The sequence below is a fragment of the Ranitomeya variabilis genome, chromosome 1 (assembly GCF_051348905.1).
Source record: "Ranitomeya variabilis isolate aRanVar5 chromosome 1, aRanVar5.hap1, whole genome shotgun sequence".
In the NCBI taxonomy this organism is placed as follows: Eukaryota; Metazoa; Chordata; class Amphibia; order Anura; family Dendrobatidae; genus Ranitomeya; species Ranitomeya variabilis.
Genome location: NC_135232.1, coordinates 939736273 through 939762419, shown reverse-complemented (window position 1 = coordinate 939762419; position 26147 = coordinate 939736273). Strand labels below are relative to the sequence as shown.

The window sequence follows — 26147 nt, the reverse complement described above, 5'->3', positions numbered from 1 at the left end:
TTTCATCAAGACTGGTGTACAAAACACCAGTGTTGGAGAATTGGGGCCAAAGTTCTTTCCATAGTACTAGTGTTTGTGCACACTGAATGAACATTTCGAACTTGTGATTACTACATTTAAATGTTGACCTGCAAGTGTTCTGCAGCATCCTGTGGAAATATATTATGTATACCACAGCAATTTCCCTAGACTCTAAAGGTACTGTCACACTAAATGATATCGCTAGCGATCCATGATGTTGCAGCGTCCTGGATAGCGATATCGTTGTGTTTGACACGCAGCAGCGATCAGGATCCTGCTGTGATATCGCTGGTCGTTGATTAAAGTTCAGAACTTTATTTGGTCATCAGATCGCCGTGTATCGTTGTGTTTGACAGCAAAAGCAACGATACCAGCAATGTTTTACAATGGTAACCAGGGTAAATATCGGGTTACTAAGCGCAGGGCCAAGCTTAGTAACCCGATGTTTACCCTGGTTACCAGTGTAAAATGTAAAAAAACAAACAGTACATACTCACCTTCGCGTCCCCCGGCGTCAGCTTCCTGCACTGACTGAGCACCAGCCATAAAGTGAAAGCACAGCACAGCGGTGACATCACCGCTCTGCTGTTAGGGCCGGCACTCAGTCAGTGCAGGAAGCGGACGCCGGGGGACGCGAAGGTGAGTATGTACTGTTTGTTTTTTTACATTTTACACTGGTAACCAGGGTAAACATCGGGTTACTAAGCGCGGCCCTGCGCTTAGCAACCCGATGTTTACCCTGGTTACCCAGGGACCTCGGCATCGTTGGTCGCTGGAGAGCGGTCTGTGTGACAGCTCTCCAGTGACCAAACAGCGACGCTGCAGCAATCGGCATCGTTGTCTGTATCGCTGCAGCGTCGCTTAGTGTGACGGTATCTTAACCCTGAGCAGTCTGCCTGTAGTTCTGTGTCCAGTAAGTAACCCAGTTAGCAACTATAAATGAACAGGACAATTCCCTAATGTCACAATACCCACAATGTCACCAAATCTAGATCACCTCAGTCTGTCTTAAAAGCAATAACACTTGATTGTCAGATATTGAGAAAAGGGAGGGGAAGAATGTTCCAGCAAAACTTTGCTTCTGCGAAGAAGCATTTCTATGTACGCACATTCATTCTTGAAATTTTAATCATAACTGACAAGTGAAGAGTGGTATTATTAATGATTTGTTAAAGTGTTTTAAAAGCTAGTGTACTGGTGGAATAATTTGGACCTTGTGATTGCTGGATCCAAATCTCATTAGTTACCATACTGTTATGTTTAAGTGTGACTTAACACTCCCTGAGGGGAGAGAGATTTACCACAGAGGTTAGCAGGTCACACCACAGTGACCCACAGAGGTGCCAGACGGTGTGCAGCAGTGGGGGTAAAGTGCAGGTGAGGCCACAAAATGTAACCCTTACTGAAGATACTACATGATAGCAGGAAGTTGTCGTAGTGACCAATAGGGTTGTATATTTTACTATTAAATTTAACTTTACAGTTTCTTCAGTAAAGTTCTGTCTTGTCAAACTGATGAGCAGGTGTTAAAAAAATCTGATGTGGCTGTTTTGTTTTGGACCTCACACCAATGATCAGTAAGGCATGTCATACTATATGTCTTTGCCTGCTATGGTAGTAAAAACCCTTTCAATGGGTTGACCAGTCAGAAGTTGCTGATCACTTATCCATGGGATATGACATCAATATCAGATTGATTGGAGTCCAAACTCCAGCAACTCCAACAATCAGCTGTTATCAGCTCTGTTGGCGTCTGAATGTAAATACATTCAACCAATGTTTCACTTTGCTGTTCATTGTATAGTGGCCTATGTCATGTAGTACTGAACAGCTCCTATTCTCTTGAATATGTGGTAGCTGCATGTACTATAAAAACATTGATCAGAGCTATGATAACCAGCTCCAATAAATGTATAGTGGCCCCTGCTGGGTAATGCATTCCAATAATTTTGAATGTCATATCGGTGGATGGCTGAAACCTGGCACTGAATGAAACTGTACTATGCAGCTGTGTTTAGTGTGTTTACATCTGTCTGCCACCAGAGCTTGTAAAAGCTGATCAGTGCCAATGTGTAAAAGCAACTGCTGAATAGAACAAGACAGCTCCTGTGAGGCTACAGCAAAATACCAATTATTCTCTGGAATAGGATCCATTCTGCAGTACATGTCAGCAGCTGCTACACACTAGTCCATTAAGTATGTTTACATCTGACACTGATAGAGCTTAGAACAGCTGACTGTGGAGGTGCAAGGTATTGGACTCCCACCATTCTGATATTGATGACTAGTGATTGGCGAACCCGAATGGTAAAGTTCAGTGTCCAGGCACAGACCCCTAACACGGACTTCTCCCGGAAGTCCTTGTTACTGTTCTGGTTTACAAGCCCAAACAAAGCCATTAGATGCACCATTTCTGGTGCTTTGCCCTGCTCTTTCCACTTGCCCTGATGCAATGGCAAGTGGGGAAATAGTTTAAATATCAAAAGACTGACTGGCACTTCCAAGGTAATGTGAGCAGGTGCAAATTAGGAGCAGCCATCACCATATATCAAAAAAGTTGCACTATGTAGTGCTAAAGCATGTAGACATGGAATATATGAAGTATGAACAGCAATAATTCTCTGGATAATAAGAAAAAATGTAGACACTTAGCGCATAATTTAGCCAATTCACGCATGCCCAGCAACCAACGACAAAGTGGTCTTACGCTGCTGGGACCCTATATGTCTAGTGTGAATACCTCTCTTAGGCTGAAGTGTGAATTCCTGGGTAAATGTGGATACCTGTCTCAGAAGCCTGCATTTATGATTTTTTCTTATTATCCAGAGCAGTATTTTTATTCATATTTCATATATTCCATGTCTACATGCTTTAGCACAACAGAGTGTAACTTTTTGTACATTGTATATGGAGGTGGCTGCTCCTAGTTTGCACCTGATCACATTAGCTTGGAAGTGCCAGTCAGTCTTTTGTTATTTGTATGTTAACTCTCTGACCAAGCACTGCGTTCTTCAATATGTGATGGGTTTAATTACAGCAGGATACTACCTGCTCATGAATACAGGCTTATGGGAGAGGTATCCACATTTACCCAGGAATTCAGACTTCAGCCTTAAGGTACCTTCACACTTAACAACTTTCCAACGAGAACGACAACGATCCGTGACGTTGCAGCGTCCTGGATAGCGATCTCGTTGTGTTTGACACGCAGCAGCGATCTGGATCCCGCTGTGATATCGTTGGTCAGAGCTAGAAGGCCAGCACCTTATTTCGTCGGTAGGTCGGTGTGTATCGTCGTGTTTGACAGCAAAAGCAACGATGCCAGCAATGTTTTACAATGGTAACCAGGGTAAATATCGGGTTACTAAGTGCAGGGCCGCGCTTAGTAACCCGATATTTACCCTGGTTACCAATGTAAAAGTAAAAAAAAAACACTACATACTCACCTTCTGATGTCTGTCACGTCCCCCGGCGTCCGCGCTGCTGCTCAGAGCTTCCTGCACTGAATGTGTCAGTGCCGGCCGTAAAGCCGAGCACAGCGGTGACGTCACCGCTGTGCTCTGCCGGCCCTGACACATTCAGTGAAGTAAGCTCTGAGCAGCAGCACGGACGCCGGGGGACGTGACAGACATCAGAAGGTGAGTATGTAGTGCTTTTTGTTTACTTTTACATTGGTAACCAGGGTAAATATCGGGTTACTAAGCGCGGCCCTGCACTTAGTAACCCGATGTTTACCCTGGTTACCCGGGTGCTGCAGGGGGACTTCGGCATTGTTGAAGACAGTTTCAACAATGCCAAAGTCGTTGGTCGCTGGAGAGAGCTGTCTGTGTGACAGCTCCCCAGCGACCTAAACAGCGACGCTGCAGCGATCGGCTCGTTGTCTATATCGCTGCAGCGTCGCTGAGTTTGACGGTACCTTAAGAGATCTCTCTTAGGCTTCACACTAGACACGTGGAATCCCAGCAGCCATTGGTTGAGGGGTAATAGTTTAGACCCCGAACCCAGGGCTTGGTAATGGAGAGGCGTCTATTACCACAGCACTGTGGCCAGTGGAGCCTGTGTTTTTCACAGTGTCACACAGATGACAGTGTGGGAACCGCTGGATGTTTGGACCCCTCATTCATTTGAAGGAGGTCCGGGTTCGGGTACGAGTTTGTGTAGCGTCCTGGTGCCGGAACCGAAATCTTTCATAAAGTTCAGCCAAACCTGATGGATCTGAACATCCACAGGTCCAACCATTTCTATTGATGACTTATCCTGAGATTGTCATCAATATATTGTGACTGGACAAACCTTTTACATCCTCTTTACAAGCAGAATCCGTTCAAACCAGTTATGCAGGATGTGATGGTCACTTCCATCAAGAGAATTTTTTTCTGTTGAGATAAGAAGTATCAAAAAGTTCTTCATTCCTCATTAATTTCTTTAATTCTCATTGGACAGTTTTCAATTTAATCACTCAGATATGATTGCATTGTGATAACAATTGTGTATGGTAAACAGTCATGTCATTTGTTACCACTCTACAGTATGTATCATCCATTTTTGGGCTAATGTTAACATGGTTGACAAACTTTTCAAAAAAGCCAACTTTATTTTGACAATCACATTGGTAATCTTGTACTGCATTTATGCGATGCATCTGCGCGTAATCATGCGAAGGAGAACAAATAGTGATAATGAGCCTTGATAAATATCTTGATCATGCATATCATTTTTATTTTGAACATGTAAATGAAGGTTGACGCCTCTTCTTTGCTTACCAACTCATGAGAAATCTGTTTATCTAATCTCCCTGTAAGATGGTGACGGTTCACTAATCACTGGATTGTTTGCAGAAGTTTCACTCTGTTGCTATTGTACATTTTAAATTAATTGTTTAAACAGGCAGATGCTTTTACTATGTTTCCTCCAGCTGCCGGCATCGGGAACAATCTGCCTACATTATTGTCAAGAGCGTTGACTCTACACTTTTTTTCAGAAAAGACATATCATTATTTCTAATAATTGCACAATGCAATTGTGTTGTGGATAATATCATTGCTATATGTAAAAAGAGACACGAAGAAAGTTTTTCATGCAGAAAAAAAAGCCATTAAAGATAAAATAATATGCAAAAATTTGACTAATAGTCAAATAACCAGAAAAAGAAGTGAAAATATTTTTTTTTAGGTAACTTGAGATGTATATTACATCAGATACAGCAAATAAGCTTCAAGGTTATTCATTATTATGCCATTATGCACAATTTCACTAAAAACAAGGATTGGGGACTATTTTTATTGGTATAGAAAAGTAACACACTGTTCTTATAGGGTTTAAATGATGACATCGAGTTAGCATTTTTAGACTAATATTACTATTCATTTTATTCAAATTTTAATTCAATTTTTTAAGCACAATTGTTTTTAATATTGAAACTTCCAATTGAAACTACCAATTATATTGTTCACTAATTATGATTAAATTGCAATCCGTACAATAGTCAACAGACTGCAGGTAATAGGTTTTATTAAAAGAAATACATGTATCACTTCTTCATAATGACGATGAATGAATGATAGCATTATTCATGTTCGTGACATCATTGCCTAATTAGATGATATTGTTTAGTACAACTATAGAAAGTATATTTCTATATTTACAAAATTATATGTAATAGAAGTGCTTACTGATTTCAAATCCATTTACAATACAATGTACGACCATTTGATCTCATAGGGCAAAAGGTACATACAAACATCCAATAAAAGTGTAAAAGCAAGCAGTATGGATTCATTTAGCTGGGGCATCTATACGAGTTTTGTAAAAAATAAAGAATCAAATAATAATGGTTAAAGATCATAACTTAATTTAAAAATTTGAAATAGTAAAGTTATCAAACTCGGTGTGATAAACCACCACTACGAACCATGAACCTGCGCTAATAAAATGTGTATGTATATATATATATATATATATATATATATATATATATATATATATATATATATATACTCAAAAAAAGGAAAAGCAGCACAAAATAATTGAAAAAAAGTGGACTTTAATGCCTGAATGGCGTGGCAACGTTTCGGATGTGTTATCCTTTGTCAAGCCTTCCGAAACGTTGCCACGCCGTTCAGGCATTAAAGTCCACTTTTTTTCAATTATTTTGTGCTGCTTTTCCTTTTTTTGAGTTTATTACTTTTTGACCATTGGATTGCTGGTCGGAAGAGCTCTGCATGCCTTGTAAGGTAGTAATTTGATGCTGTTCCAATTTTTTCACTATATATATATATATATATATATATATATATATATATATATATATATTCACATATATACAGTAGGGAAAATATGATAAGTATTTGATACACTACCGATTTTGCACGTTTTCCAGCCTACAAGGAATGGAGAGGTCTGTATTTGTTATCAGAGGTATACTTCAACTGTTAGAGACAGAATCTTAAAAAAAATCCAGAATATCACATTGTAAGGTGTTTACATATTTATTTTCCATTTTATTGCATGAAATAAGTATTTGATACAGTAGAAAGACAGAACTTTATATTTGCTGCAGAAACCTTTCTTTGAAATTACAAAGGTCAGATGTTTCCATTAGTTCTTGACCAAGTTTGCACACACAGCAGCAGGGCTTTTGGCCCACTCCTCCATATAGATCTTCTTCAGATCTTTCAGGTTTCGGGGCTGCCACTGGGCAACATTGAGTTTCAGCTCCTTCCAAAGATTTTCTATTGGTTTCAGGTCTGAAGACTGGCTGAGCCACTCCAGGACCTTAAAATGCTTTGTATGGAGCCACTCCTTAGTTGCCCTTGCTGTGTGTTTCAGGTCATTGTCATGATGTAAGACCCAACCATGAGTCATCTTCAATGCTCTTACTGAGGCAAGGAAGTTGCTTTCCAAAATCTTGCGATACATGACCCAATCCATCCTACCTTCAATATGGTGAAGTCGCACCCCCAAAGTATAATGTTTCCTGCACCATGCTTCACAGTTGGGACAGTATTTTTGGGGTTGTACACATGCTTCTTTTTCTTCCAAACACGGTGAGTGTAGTTGATACCAAAAAGTTCTAATTTGGTCTTATCTGACCACAGTGCCTTCTCCTATGCCTTCTTTGGACCAGCCAGATGGTCATTGGTGTACTTCAAACAGGCAGGATTTTAGTCCATGATGGCGAAGTGAGATACTTATGATAATCTTTGAGACTGTAGTCCTAGATTTCTTGAGGTCATTGACCAGGTCCTTCTGTGTAGTTCTGGGCTTATTCCTGACCTTTCCCTGAATCATCTTGTGTTTCTTCAACATTCTAATAATTTTGCCAACAGTTGTTGCTGCCTTTTCAAGCTGCTTGCTTATTGTCCTGTAGCACATCTAAACCTTGTGCAGGTCTACAATTTTGTCCCTGGTGTCCTTAGACAACTCTTTGATCTTGGCCATGGTGGAGAGGTTGGAGTATGATTAATTGAGTGTGTGCACAGGTGTCTTTTATGCAGGTAACGAGTTCATACAGGTGGAAATAATACATTTAATAAATTCAGAGTAGGAGGGCTTCCTAAAGAAAAACTAACAGGTCAGTAAAAGCCAGAACTCTTTCTGGTCGGTAGGTGATCAAATACTTATTTAATTGAATAAAAGTGATTTAATTATTTAAAAATCATGAAATGTGATTTTCTGGTTTTTATTTTTAGATTCTGTCTCTCACAGTAGAAGTGTACCTACGGTAAAAAATTGCAGACCTCTCCATGCGTAATGACTCTTCCATGAAGGCCATATTTGTGGAGGTATCTTTGAATAGTAAAACATTGCACCACAACTAGAGTCTGCTAAAACTTTCTGAAGGTCTTTTGCAGTCAATCAGGGTTCTGATTTGCCTCTCTGGCAATCCTACATGTAACTCTTACTGAAATATTGCTTGGTCTTCCAGACCTTTTCTTGACTTCCACTGTTCCTGTTAACTGCCATTTCTTAATTACATTTCAAACTAAGGAAAGGCAACTTGAAAATGCTTTGCTATCTTCTTGTAGCCTTTTCCTGTTTTGTGGTCCTCAACCATTTTCATTTTCAGAGTGCTAAGCAGCTGGTTGGAAGGATCCATGGCTGCTGTTTTTTGACACAAGGTTAGAGGACGTTGGGTTTCTATAAAACTGGGAAATTTGCATAATCTGGCCTTTCCTAGCAAGGATAGTGAGCACACTATAACCCTAATAAGCTAATTAAGGTGTGAAACCGTGGTCAAAATCATCTGAGCACACAAATCTCTAAGTGTGACCAAACCTTTGCTTTGGCCCATTTTCCTTTTTGTAATTTTTAAAATGTAAAAAAAGACGATATATGTAGATAGGTAGATAGATAGATATATTGACTAAAATATAAAGGAAATGTTTAATCTTTGACATTAGGCCTTTTAGAGATCATTTCATCTTCAACTTGTTTTAACTGTTCATAGTAATGCTAATTTTGAACAGTGCTGCCCAAACTTTTGCATGCCACTGTATATATATAGATATATATGCAGTGGTGGAAATAAGTATTTGATCCCTTGATGATTTTGTAAGTTTGCCCACTGACAAAGACATGAGCAGTCTATAATTTTAAGGGTAGGTTAATTTTAACATTGAGAGATAGAATATCAAAAATAAAATCCAGAAGATCACATTGTGGAAATTATATAAAAGGATTTGTATTTTGCAGTGGGAAATAAGTTTTTGATCCCCTACCAACTATTAAGAGTTCTGGCTCCTACAGACCAGTTAGACACTAGTTGAGAAGGAAACAACTGTTGGTGCAATAGTAAGAAAAAGGAAGTGACTGGCAATCGACATCGATCTGGAGCTCCATGCAAAATCCCACCACGTGGGGTATTCTTGATCATGAGGAATGTGAGAGATCAGCTTAAAACTACATGGGGGGAACTTGTTCAAGATCTAAAAGGAGCTGGGACCACAGTCACCAAGAAAACCTTTGGTAACACATAACGCTGTAAAGGTTTAAAATCTTGCAGTGCCAGCAAGGTCCCCCTGCCCAAGAAGGCACATGTGCAGACCCATTTGAAGGTGGCCAATGAACATCTGGATGATTCTGTGAGTGATTGGGAAAAGGGGCTGTGGTCAGATGAGAAAAAACTTGAGCTCTTTGGCATTAACTTAACTCGCTGTGTTTGGAGGAAGAGAAACACTGCCTATTACCCAAATAACACCATCCTCACTGTCAAGCATGAGCACGGAGGTGGAAACATGTTTTGGTGGTGTTTCTCTGCTAAGGGCACAGGACTACTTCACCCCATGAATGGGAGAAGGATGGAGCCATGTACCTTTAAAATCCTGAGTGACAACCTCCTTCCCTCCACCAGGACATTAAAAATGGGTCGTGGATGGGTCTTCCAGCAAGACACTGACCCAAAACACACAGCCAATGCAACACAGGAGTGGCTCAAAAAGAAGCACAATAAGGTCATGGAGTGGCCTAGCCAGTCCTCAGAGCTTAATCCCATAGAAAATTTATGGAGGTAGTTGAAGCTCCGAGTTGCCAAGCGACAGCCTCAAAATCCTAATGATTTGGAAATGATCTGCAAAGAGGAGTGGACTACAATTCCTGACATGTGCACAAACCTCATGATCAACTACAGAAAACATCTGAATGCTGTGCTTGCCAACAAGGGTTTTACTTCCAAGTATTACCATGTTGTTTGGACTATAAGATGCACTTTTTCTCAAAAAATGTTTTTGGGAAAATGGGGGTGTGTCTTATACTTGAAATATACAGGGTGGGCCATGCCTGTAGACTCTCCTTCTGTACTTGTGTGTGCCTTGTCTTGCTCACGTTTATTGCACTTGTCTATATTTTCCCCTTTCTCGTGTAAAGCACCATGGAATTAATGGTGCTATAAAAATGTATGATAATAATAATAATAATAATAATAATAAAGTTTATGGATACACCTAAATAAAATGAGAATGGTTGGTGATATCAACTTGCTGTTTATGGCACATTAGTGTATGGGTGGGGGAAAACTTTACAAGATGAGTGGTAACCATGGTGGCCATTTTGAAGTTGGCCATTTTGGATCAAACTTTATTTTTTCCAGTGGGAAGAGGGTCATGTGACACATCAAATTTATTGAGAATTTAACAAAAAAAAAACAATGGTGTGCAAGGTTTTAACATAACGCTATTTTTTCATGAGTTATTTATAAGTTTATGACCACTTATTAAATGTGCTCAAAGTGCTGCCCATTGTGTTGGATTGTCAATGCAACCCTCTTTTCCCTCTCTTGACACACTGATAGCAACACCGCAGAAGAAATGCTAGTCTAAGGGGGTCAGATTCCTTGCAGAATAGCTCAGATCTGACACCCATAATGTGGTGGTGCGCCATTTTGCTGTAAAAACTCACGGAACATGCCATCTTCAGTGCATAAAGAGAGCAGCACATCATCATGTAGCAATTTCAGGTATCCAGTGGCATTGATGTTTCCATTGATGAAGAATGGCCCCACTATCTTTGTACCCCATATACCACACCATACCACCAATTGTGGGTGTCAGGTCAGAGCATTCCTACATGAACAGTTTGCTGGAAAGTGGATTGGTCCATCATGGGCCAGTTGAATGGTCACCAAGGTCTCCCAATCTGACCCCCTTAGACTTTTATCTTTGGGGTCATCTGAAGGCAATTGTCTATGCTGTGAAGATAAGAGATATGCAGTATCTGAAATAACGGATATTAGAAGCCTGGGCTAGCATTTCTTCTGCGGTATTGCTACCAGTGTGTCAAGAGTGGGAGAAGAGGGTTGCATTGACAATCCAACACAATGGTCATCACTTTGAACACATTTTATAAGTGGTCATAAACTTGTAAATAACTCATAAAATAATAAAGTTATGTTAAAACCAAGCACACCTTTGTTTTTCTTGTGAAATGCTCAATAAGTTTGATGTGTCACATGACCCTCTTCCCAGTGAAAAAAATAAAGTTGGATCCAACTTCAAAATGGCTGCCATGGTCACCACCCATCTTGAAAAGTTCCCCCCTCTCATATACTAATGTGCCACCAACAGGAAGCTGATATTACCAACAATTCCCATTTTGTTTAGGTGTAGCCATATAAATGGTCCACTCTGTACTTACAAATACTGTGGTGGCAGCAGGAATCAGGTGATTCTGCGGTAGTCCTGGTCTGATGATCACACTCCCTTCCTAGGCTGGTGCGGCAGGTTCGGTGTTGGTGCTCTGTGGTGTGGGGGGCTCTCCCAGCATTTTGGGAAAGCCTGGAGGCTCCCGCACATCCATTGCTGTGATGCTGTGGCCTCCAGGAAAATGGCCACTGGGGGCTGTGCATGCTCAGATTGAGATCTTAGCAACAAGATTTCATCCCAAGATCTTATCTCCCAAGATCTCTGGACAAGATTTTGTTGCTGAGATCTCAATCTGCTGTGATGTGCTGGCTTCCGGGAAAATGGCCGGCGGCGCATGCTCAGATTGAAATCTTGTCCCAAAATCAACGAGAAACGAGATCTTGGGATGAGATCTCTTTGCCGAGATCTCAATATGAGCATGCACCACCCCGGCAGCAATTTTCCTGGAGGCCACTGCGTCACAGCAATGGATATGCGGGGCCTCCGGGCTTTTTCAAAATGCTGGCAGACCTCCCTGCACCACAGAGCACCACCGCTGCACCTGCCAAATCTGCCGCACCTGCTGAACCTGCCACACTAGCTGCACTGGCCTGGGATGGGATTTCCTGGAGGCTACCACACTTTCAGCACTAGCCTGGGATCACCGAACACCCCCTGTATCCACGCTCCACCAGTGCTGCCAATCCCCCTGATATTAGGGTTGGCAGATCGCACTAAATATAAATTATGATGAAGTGTGAGCGCAACCCAGGGTCCACCGTGCAGAGATGGAAAACTGCAGCTAATGTGAACAATGACAGATCACACAGCTAGCAATAGCTAGCTCGCAATGAGTTAAACGTCACTCAGTGTATGGCACATGAAGCTGTGTCACTCGCATACATCAACAGAAAAGGTGCTCTGCAGTAAAGCTGTGTCACTCGCACACAGTAACAGCTGCCGGAATTCTAAAGGCTATACGCCTGCCCTGAATTCACCCAAACTCCTCTCCAGAGGTGCCGGAATTCTAAAGGCTTTTTGCCAGCACTGAGCACACGCAGACAAGTCCATACTACCATTATGTTCCAAACACTCATAAGACATAAATGATCTTAGCATGCCGACGCACGCTCCAGGAAACCTTTTATATGTACCTGTTCAAGTCCATTGCTCGTGGACCAATCTGGAACTGCCTCATCATCCGAGTAGCTGACGACCGACCACCAATGATAGGTCGCCACCTCTCGAGCATGGACTTAGCTTTTGGAATGCCTGCTCGCCACTGCCTATTGCTAATTACTATAGCTTTGGCTAGAGAGCCAGCAGTAACCAAGCAAACATCACGAGTCTGGGCAAGACGCTGAGACCGATGTCTTTGCTGAGCAGCTCCAACTGCAGCTGAAGTAGAATGGGAGACCGCAGAGGCAGACAAGGCTTGGGATCTACACCGTGCAGTGCGTGAATCTCAGTGCCAAATACCCGGTAAGCTGAATTCAGACTGTAAAACGAACCCCCATTTGACACTTATTTTTTTCCCTATTTTCCTTCTGAAAATTAGGGGTGCGTCTTATGGTCCGGTGAGTAAGTCTTGTTTGTCAGAGGGATCAAATACTTATTTCTTACTGCAAAATGCAAATAAATTTGTATAATTCATACAATGTGATTTTCTGGATTTTAATTTTGATATTCTAGCTCTAAATGTTAAACTTAACCTACCCTTAAAATTATAGACTGTTCATGTCTTTCAGTGTGCAAACTTACAAAATCAGAAAGGGATCAAATACTTATTTCCCCCACTGTATATATAGGAAACAACCTGGTTCACCACCTTACTTTATTAGATTGTTGTTCAGTCCTCTGTTATCCTGCTGAAAATTCAGGAAAAACTAATTTTTGGTCACCAGTTTAAGGCAGGTCTCCATGTAATCTGGCAGTGGCCAATCAATGCTCACAGCATCAAACTGTAGGGACAACTTCAATTGATAAGGAATGATAATACTCAGTTATCAATTCATTAAAACGTTTCTAGGCAGAATAGCAGGAATTATTATTATTATCCAGTACTGTTGTTTCATAAAATTGCAAGTATTGACTAAAAACATTTCAGATAGCAAACAGAAAAATACAACCACTCTGTATTAAGGCCTCCATACACATGAGATTAACATTAGTTTAATATGCCGATATTGGCCATCAGTCAAATATGCATGGGGGTCTCCTGACTGTTCCTCAACATGTTCGGTCTTCTCCTATGATGTTAGAGGAGATTACAATCTGGCATGTTCCTTTTCAGACTGCAGATCCTTTTAATCTTTTCAAGATAAGCCACTGCCAAAGTAGTCTGGAAGTGGCTTTCACTTGTACTCATTCTTCCAAAGAGAGATAGCTGATGGCTGAATTTAAATAACGTATGTGACCATATAAATGGTTAACGCATAGGGGCACAAGCAGCTAACATTAAGTTTCCTTTTACCCCTATATTATGATTTCTATTACCAGTGTAAGTGACTTTGTTATGAGACACAAACAATTTAAGTTTCTCATTAGCCCAGCATTGAGGTTCTCTCTCTCACCTCCCTCCTAATCCGTGGAGTAAAAGTCTGCTGGAAAAATACTTGACTCCTTCATTACATACATTATACTCGGTACTTGAATCGAGCACCCGAGCAGTCCAAAGTGTCCGATTCCTGTAGCGAGCATCCGAGCACTTTACTGCTTGCTCATCACTAATAATTATATCTTTGAATAATGTATGCTACACAGGTATTTGTGTTTTTATCACTTTTAAAAATAAAGAATATTTTTAAGGCATTGTATGTTCACATCTCCTGAGTATGAGGACCCTTAGGGTCCAAATCGACTGTCCAAATTCTACATGCAAGGAGATCGGCTGTCGATTAATACCCTGTTAGAACACACTTCCATTGCTTACAGAACTATCACTAATACAATCAGTCTGTGAGCATAGAACATCATGTTCCGGGCAGCACATGTCCAGTTTGAATATGGCAATACAACTGCTGAGTACAATGATTTTTGAACAAGCTTAAAAATAATGTCTCCCTACAATCTAATTTTTGCTCATTCACTGGGTGATAACCGGCCTGTTTAGACCTAAGAATTCTTGTTCCTGATTATTGGCCAGTGTAAATGGGCTCTTAGAGATGTCCTCAAACAAGCTAAAAACTTCATTAATTTTCTTAATTTGTTTATTATTTGGTATCTTTTTTCTTTATTGATTCTCTGTAATTTTGGGCCATTTTACCTGTCTTGTTTTCTGCTTCTCATACTCAAAGTTAATGCAGTAAACTACATTTGGTTGTCTAATATCTTTTAAACCAACGAACCCAATGTATTGTCAGACAACTAAAAAAAGCACTTACTATGTTGTGTTTTGAGGTATATTATGCACGTAAAACCAGTGATGGAAATTCAGACCAATAGATTCAAAGTCTTTCATCCAAGTTAGGAGCTATTTCAGATCTTCAAAGAAACAGTTTGTGTCTTTTTGCACATTTCTTTGAATTATCTTTGCCTAAGAAATATATGCGCTATAAGCTTGCAAATGGAAACTTAGCATGAATATAGGCTGCAATCTATATAAATCATTCCAACAACATCAAAGGTAAAATTATCAATAACTTCCAACTCTCCGTGACTTTTACAAGGATTGAATAAAGTGTTTGGGAATGCTGCTATCAGTGTGGAAGGACTTGCTGCAGTACTGGAAATTGCTCTTCTGTTCTTCCACTAAGCATTCATTTCCCACTCGCTTTCATTCGCTCAATAGCAGCCATCCACTATGTAATGATATGCTGCTGTCCATTTAAATGACATACTAGTATTGAGAAATACCATAGAAGCAGAGGATGCATCTGAAATGTAACTCATACACAATCAGCTATTGAATAATATGGTTTGGAGGTCCCTTCGGCAGGGTTTATATGTTCATTAATAAGAATAACAATGCAATAGTATGTATAAATTATAACATGCAGACATCGCCAAGAGGTATGAACTCCTATGCACATTATTAACAGCCGTGATCATAAAACAGAAGATAGCAGTCCCAAATCAATTTTTTTTTTCATGGAAACGCACACTGTGAGGTTCCCTTGCAGAGGCAGCAGCATAAAAGAAATGTACTATACAAAAAAAAAAATAATAATGTAGACTACATTACAGGTTACAAACAAAGCAGAAAATAAAGCTCAGAGAGAAATAATATATCCAAGAATAACAAGCATTTTAATTAAAATCGAACCATAGGAGTGCTGCTGAGGAATGGATTGTGGTAAATGAAGCTTTAAAGAATAAAGCGTGACAGGTATTTATTTAAAATAGGAATCTAGCACTGGTTTTGTGTTATTTTTACATTTATTTCATTGCTTCCTGGTCCTGGAGACAAAGCGGTATATAGTGTTGCTAGCTCTGCATGATTCATTTTCCCCAATTTAAAAATGACCTCTTAAATTTATATCACAGTTTTTATAGGACTTTTTTTTTGGTAATAATGCCTGGTCAGGTATGGGATTAAGGTGAAATAAAAATATCTCATTATTCATGTGTTAAAACAAAAGTGAGAGCACACTAGTCATACTGTACTAGTACTTCATCAAGGAGGTGGGGACTTACTTTACACTAATATTGTCCGATATTTTTCTATTGATAGCTAGTCAACAGTATGCCTTAGAGGTTATGCAGACAAGTATTATTATTATTTATTGTTATAGCGCCATGTATTCCATGGCGCTTTACATGTGAGGAGGGGTTTACATAATAAAAACAAGTACAATAATCTTAAACAATACAAGTCATAACTGGTACAGGAGGAGTGAGGACCCTGCCCGCGAAGGTTCACAATCTACAAGGGATGGGTGAGAATACAGTAGGTGAGGATAGAGCTGGTCATGCAGCGGTTTGGTCGATCGGTGGTTACTGCAGGTTGTAGGCTTGTCAGAAGAGGTGGGTCTTCAGGTTCTTATTGAAGATTTCGATGGTAGGCGAGAGTCTGATGTGTTGTGGTAGAGAGTTCCAGAGTAGGGGTGATACGCGAGAGAAATCTTGTATACTATAATACTATAATAAGTATTATGGCTCTTTATGAGCACTCAGTTGCTTTAGTATTGCATTCATAAGCCTACAATTCAGAAGTATTGGTTTTCTCTAGAGTGTCATAACTATTCCAGCACTGAAATTCTTGAGTGCTCGATACTAGAATCGAGTAGCGAGCATAAAGGAAGTGAATAACAAATTGGAACATTTTCCGGAGGTCGGCCTCTCTCTCTCCCAGCTCAGATGATTCAAATGAGCTTTTTATGGGGACCCGAGTACTTGAGCACCACACGATACTCAATAGAGCACCCAGATGCTCTATCGAGTATCCAGCAGTACTGAGCATGCCCATCACTAGCCAAAACATTTTCTCCCACAGAAGAGTTTACTCTTTGTGCTAGTGTCTGTTTATTGCTTTACAGAATATATCTCAAGCCTCATCCACACATCTTGTGTTGTGCGTACAGTATGTGTTCTATCCATGAAAAATATGTGCCATTATAACCTATGGTGCTATTTACATGTCTGTCTTATTACATAGACTATGTGTCCATGCAAAAGTCACGGTGACATATCTGTTTTTCCTCTGATATCACAGATGAAAAGATCCAATACACATCTATGGGTCCTTGAAATATGGTAATGTACAGCACACTGATGGCATCTGTGCGCTGTCTTTTCTTCACATTGTGAATGATAGGAGAAGCTTTGTTTTTTATTTATACATCTGGAAAAAATGCTAATGACACTGATAGTAAAAGTGGACACAAGGATGACACACTGGAGATAAAAGCAGGCATACGGACTGTCCACTGAAGACATACTGATCCAAAACACTGATGACACAAGTTCCATTTTATTCACTGATGTTTAAATGAGAAAATGCAATAATAACAAATTGCTGCCTAATTAAAGTAGATTTATTACTTTGTACTATAAATTCTTAAGGAAGAAGGTTTTTTTTAACTAACTGTCTGTTTATGTGTATGCAGAACTGTCTACCCCATGTGTAAAGAGACTGGTCAAACAAGGGAAATGAACCCCACATGTATCAACACAAATGTGGCTTACTCAGGGCCAAGCATCCATTAGAACAGCTTGTTCACATATATACAGTAGACAAAAGATTGCAATAAAAATTACTAGCTGGTCAGCAGCAGGTAGAGAACTGGTGTCAAAGATTCAGCATTCTATTATTTAGAAAGCACATGCACCTGGTGTGTATCTGTCGGAAGTCACAATTCTCCGATGTCCACTTGTCCATACAGCACATAGGCTAGCTGCGTATTACCCGGAAGTCACAGTTTCCCAAGTTAGTACAGTGCATTTTTATCGATGGTAGTCACGTCAAATCACACATGCACATACAGTTAAAGTTAAAAGGTATTGCATATGCGCAAATGGTGTGAATTCAGAAAAGGGAATGCTGTTAACTCACATTCATGTATGGGCATATAACTAGCGGGAATCAAAACCGATGCCCACATATAAATCTTAATTTGATAGAATTACAACAAGAAGGGAAAATAATTCAAAAAAGAAATGGAGATGTTAAAACAGATATGGGTCAATAAATCTTTACAACCATAATTAAATTTGTTGTGGTAATAAATAAACATAAAATTCACTAGCACTAAATATAGTATTATATTATAAGTGGAATGGAATGTGCTGACAACACATGAAAAATCCCCAAGAAAAAGAAATACAAAATAATAAATAGACATGAGGACTGAAAGTTCATTAAGATCCCTAAAAGTACACAATAATTATAAAATAGACAATCCAATTCTATAAGTGTAGAAAGCCTTCATGAAGTGTTGAAAACCATGAGCCCCAGAATTATATGAACCAAGGACCTGCAAAAAGTGAGAAGCGAAAGCTTTACTTGTCAGTATTCTCACTGACAAGTAAAGCTTTGCTGACCTTCTTGTAGCTTTCACCTTTTCTTGTGTTAAGAAATTATTTTGTTTCTCAGGACTTGTGACGTTTCTCTTCCTTGTGGTGCCATTTGTTTTTTTTTCTTTGTTAAAGAGGTTGTCCACTACTAGGACAACCCTTGCTTGATCAGAAAATGGAAACACTTTTGCTCATGTTGGCATTGTTGCAGTGGTGTCAGCATTTTTTCTCCCGGGGCTCACTTTTGACTATTTTAACATGTGAGCCCTGTGCCCAATCAGTACTGTCGTCACTGTCCATGCCTTCAGACAAATATGTTATCAAGTGGGAGAGCTGCTCTCTGACTTCCTTTTGATGTTTGATTTGTGATATGTAATATATGATAGCAATTAGCAGATAAATATATATGGCTGCTCCATTAAAAAAATTACCACCTCTATAGAGGACAGATGATAAATGTTGGTGCCCAACTGTTTAGAGCCCATTGATCCTTAGAACGGAACAAACTCCTCTGTGTGAATTGATCAGTCATAAACAACAGCCACTTCTATAGACAGAGAATGGAACAGTGGTTGCATTTTCTTTACTGCGACATTTACACAGGGGACTTATAATAATAAGTGGGAATCACAATAATACAGCTCAGAGCGATCATGCAATTATTATCTATCCTGTCCTTGTGTATAAGGGAACACCTTTAAGCTTCCATGAAGATGTCAGCAGACATTAGCTCTTTTGTTACAGGATATAGTGTGATATCTATCAATGGGAACGTGTCACCTTTTACACTGATTTATACCAGATGTTGAAATATATTCTTCTTTTTAATCTGATTTAGTTTTTTTATGCCAGATTTTTATTTTGCATTCAGAAAGAAAGTCATTTTACCCATCAAAAGCCTTAAACACCTTTTCACATTAGTGTCATAGTTTTCTTTCATAACAGTGTTGTGACAGCTACAGATGTAGCAGCTGCTAACTTGTGCTCTCTGCAAATAATGTAGAGCCCCAAAGAACACTACACTATTAGCGTGGCGTGGCAGCTGTCATGTTAGCAGCCATTTCATCTGTATACGTTGGAAAACCAGACCTTGAAGAATTCTGATGGACTATTTCACTTACTTTGGAATCTGTTAGATTTCCTTTGTTGTTATAGTGTTTCCTAACTTTGTACACAACGCTGTTGTGAAGATAAAAACACCCTAAAAATATAGTTAGCCATTGCATATATTGATCACTTTAAATGCACTTTGTAAGAAATATTGGTTAGAATTGGATTATTTTTCATAGTTAGGCCAGCACAATACAGTAGTCAGGCTATGTACTGAGTCTGCAACTCACAAGCAGTGAACCAGCTGTGGTCATTCAGCCTAATAAAACTTCCCGTTTATACCAATTATCAACTAATATGGGAACAGATGGCATTTTTCTCCCATGTTAACCACATTTATGCATATTGTCTGATCCCCGCACCTATTATACCCATTACAGTTAAAACCCCAGCATGGAATTTGATTTTTTATCTCAGACAGAAAAATGCTTTGTAGGAAGCATGTGGACACAGTTAGAAAGCTGGCAGTGGGGGGACAAGAGATGCCATATCTAATACAGAACATCTGCTCACAACATGCAAAGATGCTTCCATTAGAAACTGTCATTAAAAAAAACGTAACTCACACATTGAAAGTATACATCTAAAGCCTTATATATTAACTAGCACTAAAAATGATATGGATATATTAGAAGGTATATTATGCACATATTTCAGAAGAGGGCATTTGCCCACATTCGTGGCTGTGAAGGATCTATCAGCTGTATGACAGTTCTAGTGATAACAAGTAGGTGCGCCTTATGTCACAGATTAAGATTGGCTAGCTCTAGGCTATTATCAACTCCCTCTCCATCAATCATGTGGCTACCGATCAGCTGCGTCGGGCTCGCTTGATCACTTTTAGTAAGTGACGTTTCGGTAAACACCGCCTGTTTAGAAATGTTGCTTAAGTACAGATGTCAAGCTAACATCTCTAGGGTTAATTGCCATTGGTTTGCGTCTACTGTACTATTAGTGTTGCGTGAATATTTTATACTAGGAAACTAGAATGCGCTGAAATCCAGAAATTTTAGGAAGATGCTTTTTTGCTCCTCTAACAGCTTATTTTTAAACTAAAGTGCACAGAAGTGGTACAGCGAGGTCTTCGTAGTCTATAAACAGCTACTTAGGCTAAGCCAAAATGTGTATGGAAGCGCACACAAATGTCAAGGCTGAGATGAGGTGTCACTAGATGGAACAGGTTAGATAATGGCTTGTCATGATAATGCAAGATACCACAGGTATAGTGATACACTTTAACTATTTCAAGGTTGGATAATGTCACAGTATTCCATTTGTGAATCTAAGTGTGTATGACCTTTTTATATTTTGATATTTTAAAGAAACCAAGCTCCAAAACTGATATCCATCGTTGACAGTCTGGTAGCCAAAATCTATGAAACATTATTATTTTCTATGTTCATCTCTTACCTTATCTTATGTATTTCACACATACTGTATGTAAAATAATGTCTCATATACACAATATAAAGCCCCTTAGCTTCATATACACAGTATGATGTTCCATAGCTCCATATAGACAGTATTATTCCTCATAGGTATAGTATTATACACCATTGCCCCACTATATGTAGTATGATGTCCCGTAACCCCCTATACATATCATGATGACCCCCGTAGCACCCCTATATACAGCTCATGCAAAAATTAAGAGACCACCACATTAAAACCCTGTCATGGGCAGCCCAATCTCTAGACCTGAACCCCATTGAAAACCTCTGGAATGTAATCAAGAGGATGATGGATAGTCATAAGTCATCAAAAAAAGAACTGCTTACATTTTTGCTCCAGAAGCAGTGCGAAAGACTGGTGGAAAGCATGCCAAGATGCGTAAAAGCTGTGATTAAAAATCATGGTTATTCCACAAAATATTGATTTCTGAACTCTTCCTGAGTAAAAACGTTAGTATTGTTGTTTCTAAATGATTATAAACTTGTTTTCTTTGCATTATCTGAGACCTGAAAGCACTGGGTTTTTTTTCATTTTGACCATTTCTCCTTTTCAGAAAAAAAATACAAAATTTATAGCTTGGAAATTCAGAGACATGTCAGTAGTTTATAGTCTAAAAGAACAATTTACATTTTACTCAAAAATATACCTATAAAGAGAAAAATCAGACAAACTGAACATTATGCAGTGGTCTCTTAATTTTTGCCAGAGCTGTAGAATATGATGTCACCTGTTAGGTGTCGAGTTCCTGCTGCTGCACAGGGGGAATCTCGAACCATGTCCGCTGCGGTCTCCCATTCTTCTCCAGCTGCAGTGGAACCTGCACAGTGGAGACATCCGTCCCAGCGCCTGGCTCGGACAGATACTGCATGTTTGGTTACTGCTGCCCTTCCAGGTTCAGCCATTATAACCAGTACTGTTCAGCGGCGAGCAGGCGCTCCTGGAACTAAGGCCTGCTTTTCTTCTTCTGAGCATGCCCAAGGGAAGACCTCTCATTGGAGGTCGAGGGTCACACGCTCAGGTCCTGTAGCAGCTCCTATTTGTCCACTAGGAAGGTTCTGGAGAGCTACAACTATAAAAGGTTTGCATGGCCGCATGGCCATACGCTAGTATCATTTGTGTTTGGCTGTTGCCAGTGGATACTCTACCACTCAGTTTATATGTGGTGTGAAGCTGTTTAGTTTTGGGGCTGTACACTCAGGCAGGCAGCTAACATCTATGGGGGCAATTAGCCTTGGCTTAGCATCTGGTTCCTTCATGTGTGCGGTTAGCACAGAAAAGTTCCAGAGCAAGCATAACCCTAGTTAGGGTTTTATTCTCTGTGTACACCGCGACTCTGTGAGGCTACAGAGATCGCATCCATTTCACACGGGGTGAAGTTTATCTCACGTGTGAGCTGTGTCCATCCGCCATTACTTTGCAGCAGGTATCTCTGCACGGTGGACCCCGGGCTGCGAACGCACCTCGTATCAATCTCTCTATTACTTGGTGCGTTCTGCTAGCCCTAACACTACCACAGCTCCCCTTCACACAACATAACAGTCTATAGCCACCTATACACAATATTATGGCCCAAACAGCCCTCCTATACACAGTATGATGGCCCATTGTGTGGTGTCTGCATGTCACAAGCTGGCAGCGGGGAGGCTTGGAGCTCTGTGTATAAGCTCTATGTATAGCTTTGTATATAAAAAAAATGGACCTCAAACCTACTGCGTATTAAGAAAGGAAATAGCAAGGGATGTTATACCTAAAATAGAACAAAGAGATAATGGACATTCCCTTTAAGATTGCCACTTTAAAATTAATTGTCATTGCAAAACTAATAATAGGTATATATGATATTCCTGTGAACAGCTATCAATAAATGTCAAATTGGAAAACAGCACTTAAAACAAACTTTGTAGGGAAGTATTGAAACATTATGCTAATATACTGGAACATTTTCAAGTACATAGTAAATTAACTTCTCCTTCCATATATGAATAGTAAAAAAGACAGCACTTTTGAAATATAAAAGACGCTGTGATACAAAAGAAACCGTGACAAAAGATATAAATATTAAATGCCGTCATAAATTTAAATACATATTCTGAAAAACCATGACATACTCGACATATAATAAAAGTAAGTACTGAAGAGCAGAAGAAATAAAGGATTCTTTGACAACATCTATATACTCAAGTTATTTTTTTTTATCTCAGTCTATATGGTGTATAGGTTTACAAATGTCTAGGGAGGTAATGTTTTTCCTTGTGTAGATTAAGAGCTGGCAGAAGGAATCTTAAAGATCAGGGCATGCTCCCTGGGAAAAAAAAAGGAAATTAACTCTTCTTAAAAAAGAAAGCTGTCCCTTTAATTCCTCCTGTAGTGCTTTCTTCTTAAGGAGAACTCACTTTAATAGTTTTTTTTTTTCAAGCGGAACACTGTCTGGTATTTAAAGAAGTGCAGCAAAATTTGTACCCCACGATCCTTACCAGATATGTATTTGATGGAGTGTTGGTGCAAATGAGAATAATTATGATCCTTCAACACTGTGACATCCCTTCATATATTAGTAGATCTCCTTATTAGGTCTCCTACTAAGTCTCCTCTGGCTTGTGAAAGCATTCACTCCTTTTTGTCAGCTGACAGATCACCAGTGAGTCCTAATTGTGGATTTACGCCCTTAGTTGACAAGCGCTTGGAGACAAAAGACACCTCACACGTATCCCGTGAGCAAGTCACTTATATCTGATGTATAAAAAGCCAAAGCAATGTTTTATACCATTTACATCCAATGCATTTCAATGTAACTCATGTAGCCCCCACCAGCACCCAGGGTCATATTCTATTTACCATAGCTCAGAACATATTGTAACTGACTATTGAGAACATACATGATAAGAAGTGTAGTCTCCTTGGAGAGGAGACCATCAGACTACTGAGTCAACAGATTCTAGTACTTCTAACACTTAAAGGTAAAAGGCACTTAAAGGCAAGGCAGTTAAAGGCAAACTATTAACCCTTCTATAACAATTTCCCCCTTTTGTAAATGGTATAACCTCTGCTACGGGGTCAGCTGATGTCCACAAAGGAGCTACTGTCTCATGGGTCTAGTACCCACAAGGGGACTTGCTACCTGCTTCGCCCATCCACCCTCAGTGTGGACACTCAACTTCCCATCAGCAGTGGCCATACGGGGCCTATGATATACTACAGAAGGTTCAGCCTTAGGTGTTGTGAATTTACCTTTTTGGCTCCCTCTAGTGGTTACTAGTGATTTGACTCTGGGAATGTCTGCCATCCCTTGTATGCTCACCTGGGTCGTTAGGTCAGGGGTGTTGCTATATAAGCTCCCTGGACCTTCAGTTCAATGCCTGGCAACGTTGTAATCAGAGCTAATCTGTTGTGCTCTTGTCTACTGATCCTGGTTCCTGCTAGATTAAGCTAAGTCTGCTTTCTTGCTTTTTGCTATTTGTTTTTGTTTGCATTTTTGTCCAGCTTGTACATAATCTGTATCCTAACTGTTATGGTTCTCAATGGCAAGAGAACATAGCCCAGCAAACATAAGAACTAGCTCTTGGAAGGATGGAAACTAAACTGACCATGAACTAAACCTGCCGCACAACTAACAGTAGCCGGGTAGCGTAGCCTGCGTTTTATCCCTAGACGCCCAGCGCCGGCCGGAGGACTAACTAATCCTGGCAGAGGAAAATATAGTCCTGGCTCACCTCTAGAGAAATTTCCCCGAAAGGCAGACAGAGGCCCCCACAAATATTGGCGGTGATTTTAGATGAAATGACAAACGTAGTATGAAAATAGGTTTAGCAAAATTGAGGTCCGCTTACTAGATAGCAGGAAGACAGAAAGGGCACTTTCATGGTCAGCTGAAAACCCTATCAAAACACCATCCTGAAATTACTTTAAGACTCTAGTATTAACTCATAACATCAGAGTGGCAATTTCAGATCACAAGAGCTTTCCAGACACAGAAACGAAACTACAGCTGTGAACTGGAACAAAATGCAAAAACAAACAAGGACTAAAGTCCAACTTAGCTGGGAGTTGTCTAGCAGCAGGAACATGCACAGAAAGGCTTCTGATTACAATGTTGACCGGCATGGAAGTGACAGAGGAGCAAGGCTAAATAGCGACTCCCACATCCTGATGGAAACAGGTGAACAGAGAGGATGATGCACACCAGTTCAATTCCACCAGTGGCCACCGGGGGAGCCCAAAATCCAATTTCACAACAGTACCTGTCATGATTCTCAATGGCGAGAGAACACAGCCCAGCATATATGAGAACTAGCTCTTGGAAGATGGAAACTATACTGACCATGAACTAAACCTGCCGCACAACTAGAAGTGGCCGGGTAGCATGCCTACGTTTTTTTATCCCTAGATGCCCAGCGCCAGCCGGAGAACTACCTAATCCTAGCAGAGGAAAAGACAGTCCTGTCTCACCTCTAGAGAAATTTTCCCAAAAGGCAGACAGAGGCCCCCACATATATTGGCGGTGATTTTAGATGAAATGACAAACGTAGTATGAAAATAGGTTTAGCAAAATCGAGGTCCGCTTACTAGATAGCATGAAGACAGAAAGGGCACTTTCATGGTCAGCAGAAAACCCTATCAAAACACCATCCAGAAATTACTTTAAGACTCTAGCATTAACTCATAACACCAGAGTGGCAATTTCCGCTCACAAGAGCTTTCCAGACACAGTAACGAAACAGCAGCTGTGAACAGGAACAAAATGCAAAAACACACAAGGACAAAAGTCCAACTTAGCTGGGAGTTGTCTAGTAGCAGGAACATGCACAGAAAGGCTACTGATTACATTGTTGACCGGCAAGAAACTGACAGAGGAGCAAGGTTATATAGCGACTCCCACATCCTGATAGGAGCAGGTGAACAGAGGGGATGATGCACACAAGTTAAATTCCACAAGTGGCCACCGGGGGAGCCCAGAATCCAATTTCACAACAGTACCCCCCCCTCAAGGAGGGGGCACCGAACCCTCACCAGAACCACCAGGGCGATCAGGATGAGCCCTATGAAAGGCACGGACAAGATCGGAGGCATGAACATCAGAGGCAGTGACCCAAGAATTATCCTCCTGACCGTATCCCTTCCATTTGACCAGATACTGGAGTTTCCGTCTGGAAACACGAGAGTCCAAGATCTTTTCCACAACGTACTCCAACTCACCCTCAACCAACACCGGAGCAGGAGGCTCAACGGAAGGCACAGCTGGTACCTCATACCTGCGCAACAATGACCGATGAAAAACATTATGAATCGAAAAGGATGCAGGGAGGTCCAAACGGAAAGACACAGGGTTAAGAATCTCCAATATCTTGTACGGGCCGATGAACCGAGGCTTAAACTTAGGAGAAGAAACCCTCATAGGGACAAAACGAGAAGACAACCACACCAAGTCCCCAACAAAAAGCCGAGGACCAACACGACGACGGCGGTTGGCAAAAAGCTGAGTCTTCTCCTGGGACA

At 40.3% G+C, this 26147-nt stretch overlaps 1 protein-coding gene across 1 annotated transcript in view; it reads left to right on the top strand.

Moving 5' to 3' along the window:
- SLC7A11 (solute carrier family 7 member 11) overlaps window positions 1-26147 on the top strand; it is a 384257-nt gene that overhangs the window by 137624 nt on the left and 220486 nt on the right. The window lies entirely within an intron of this gene.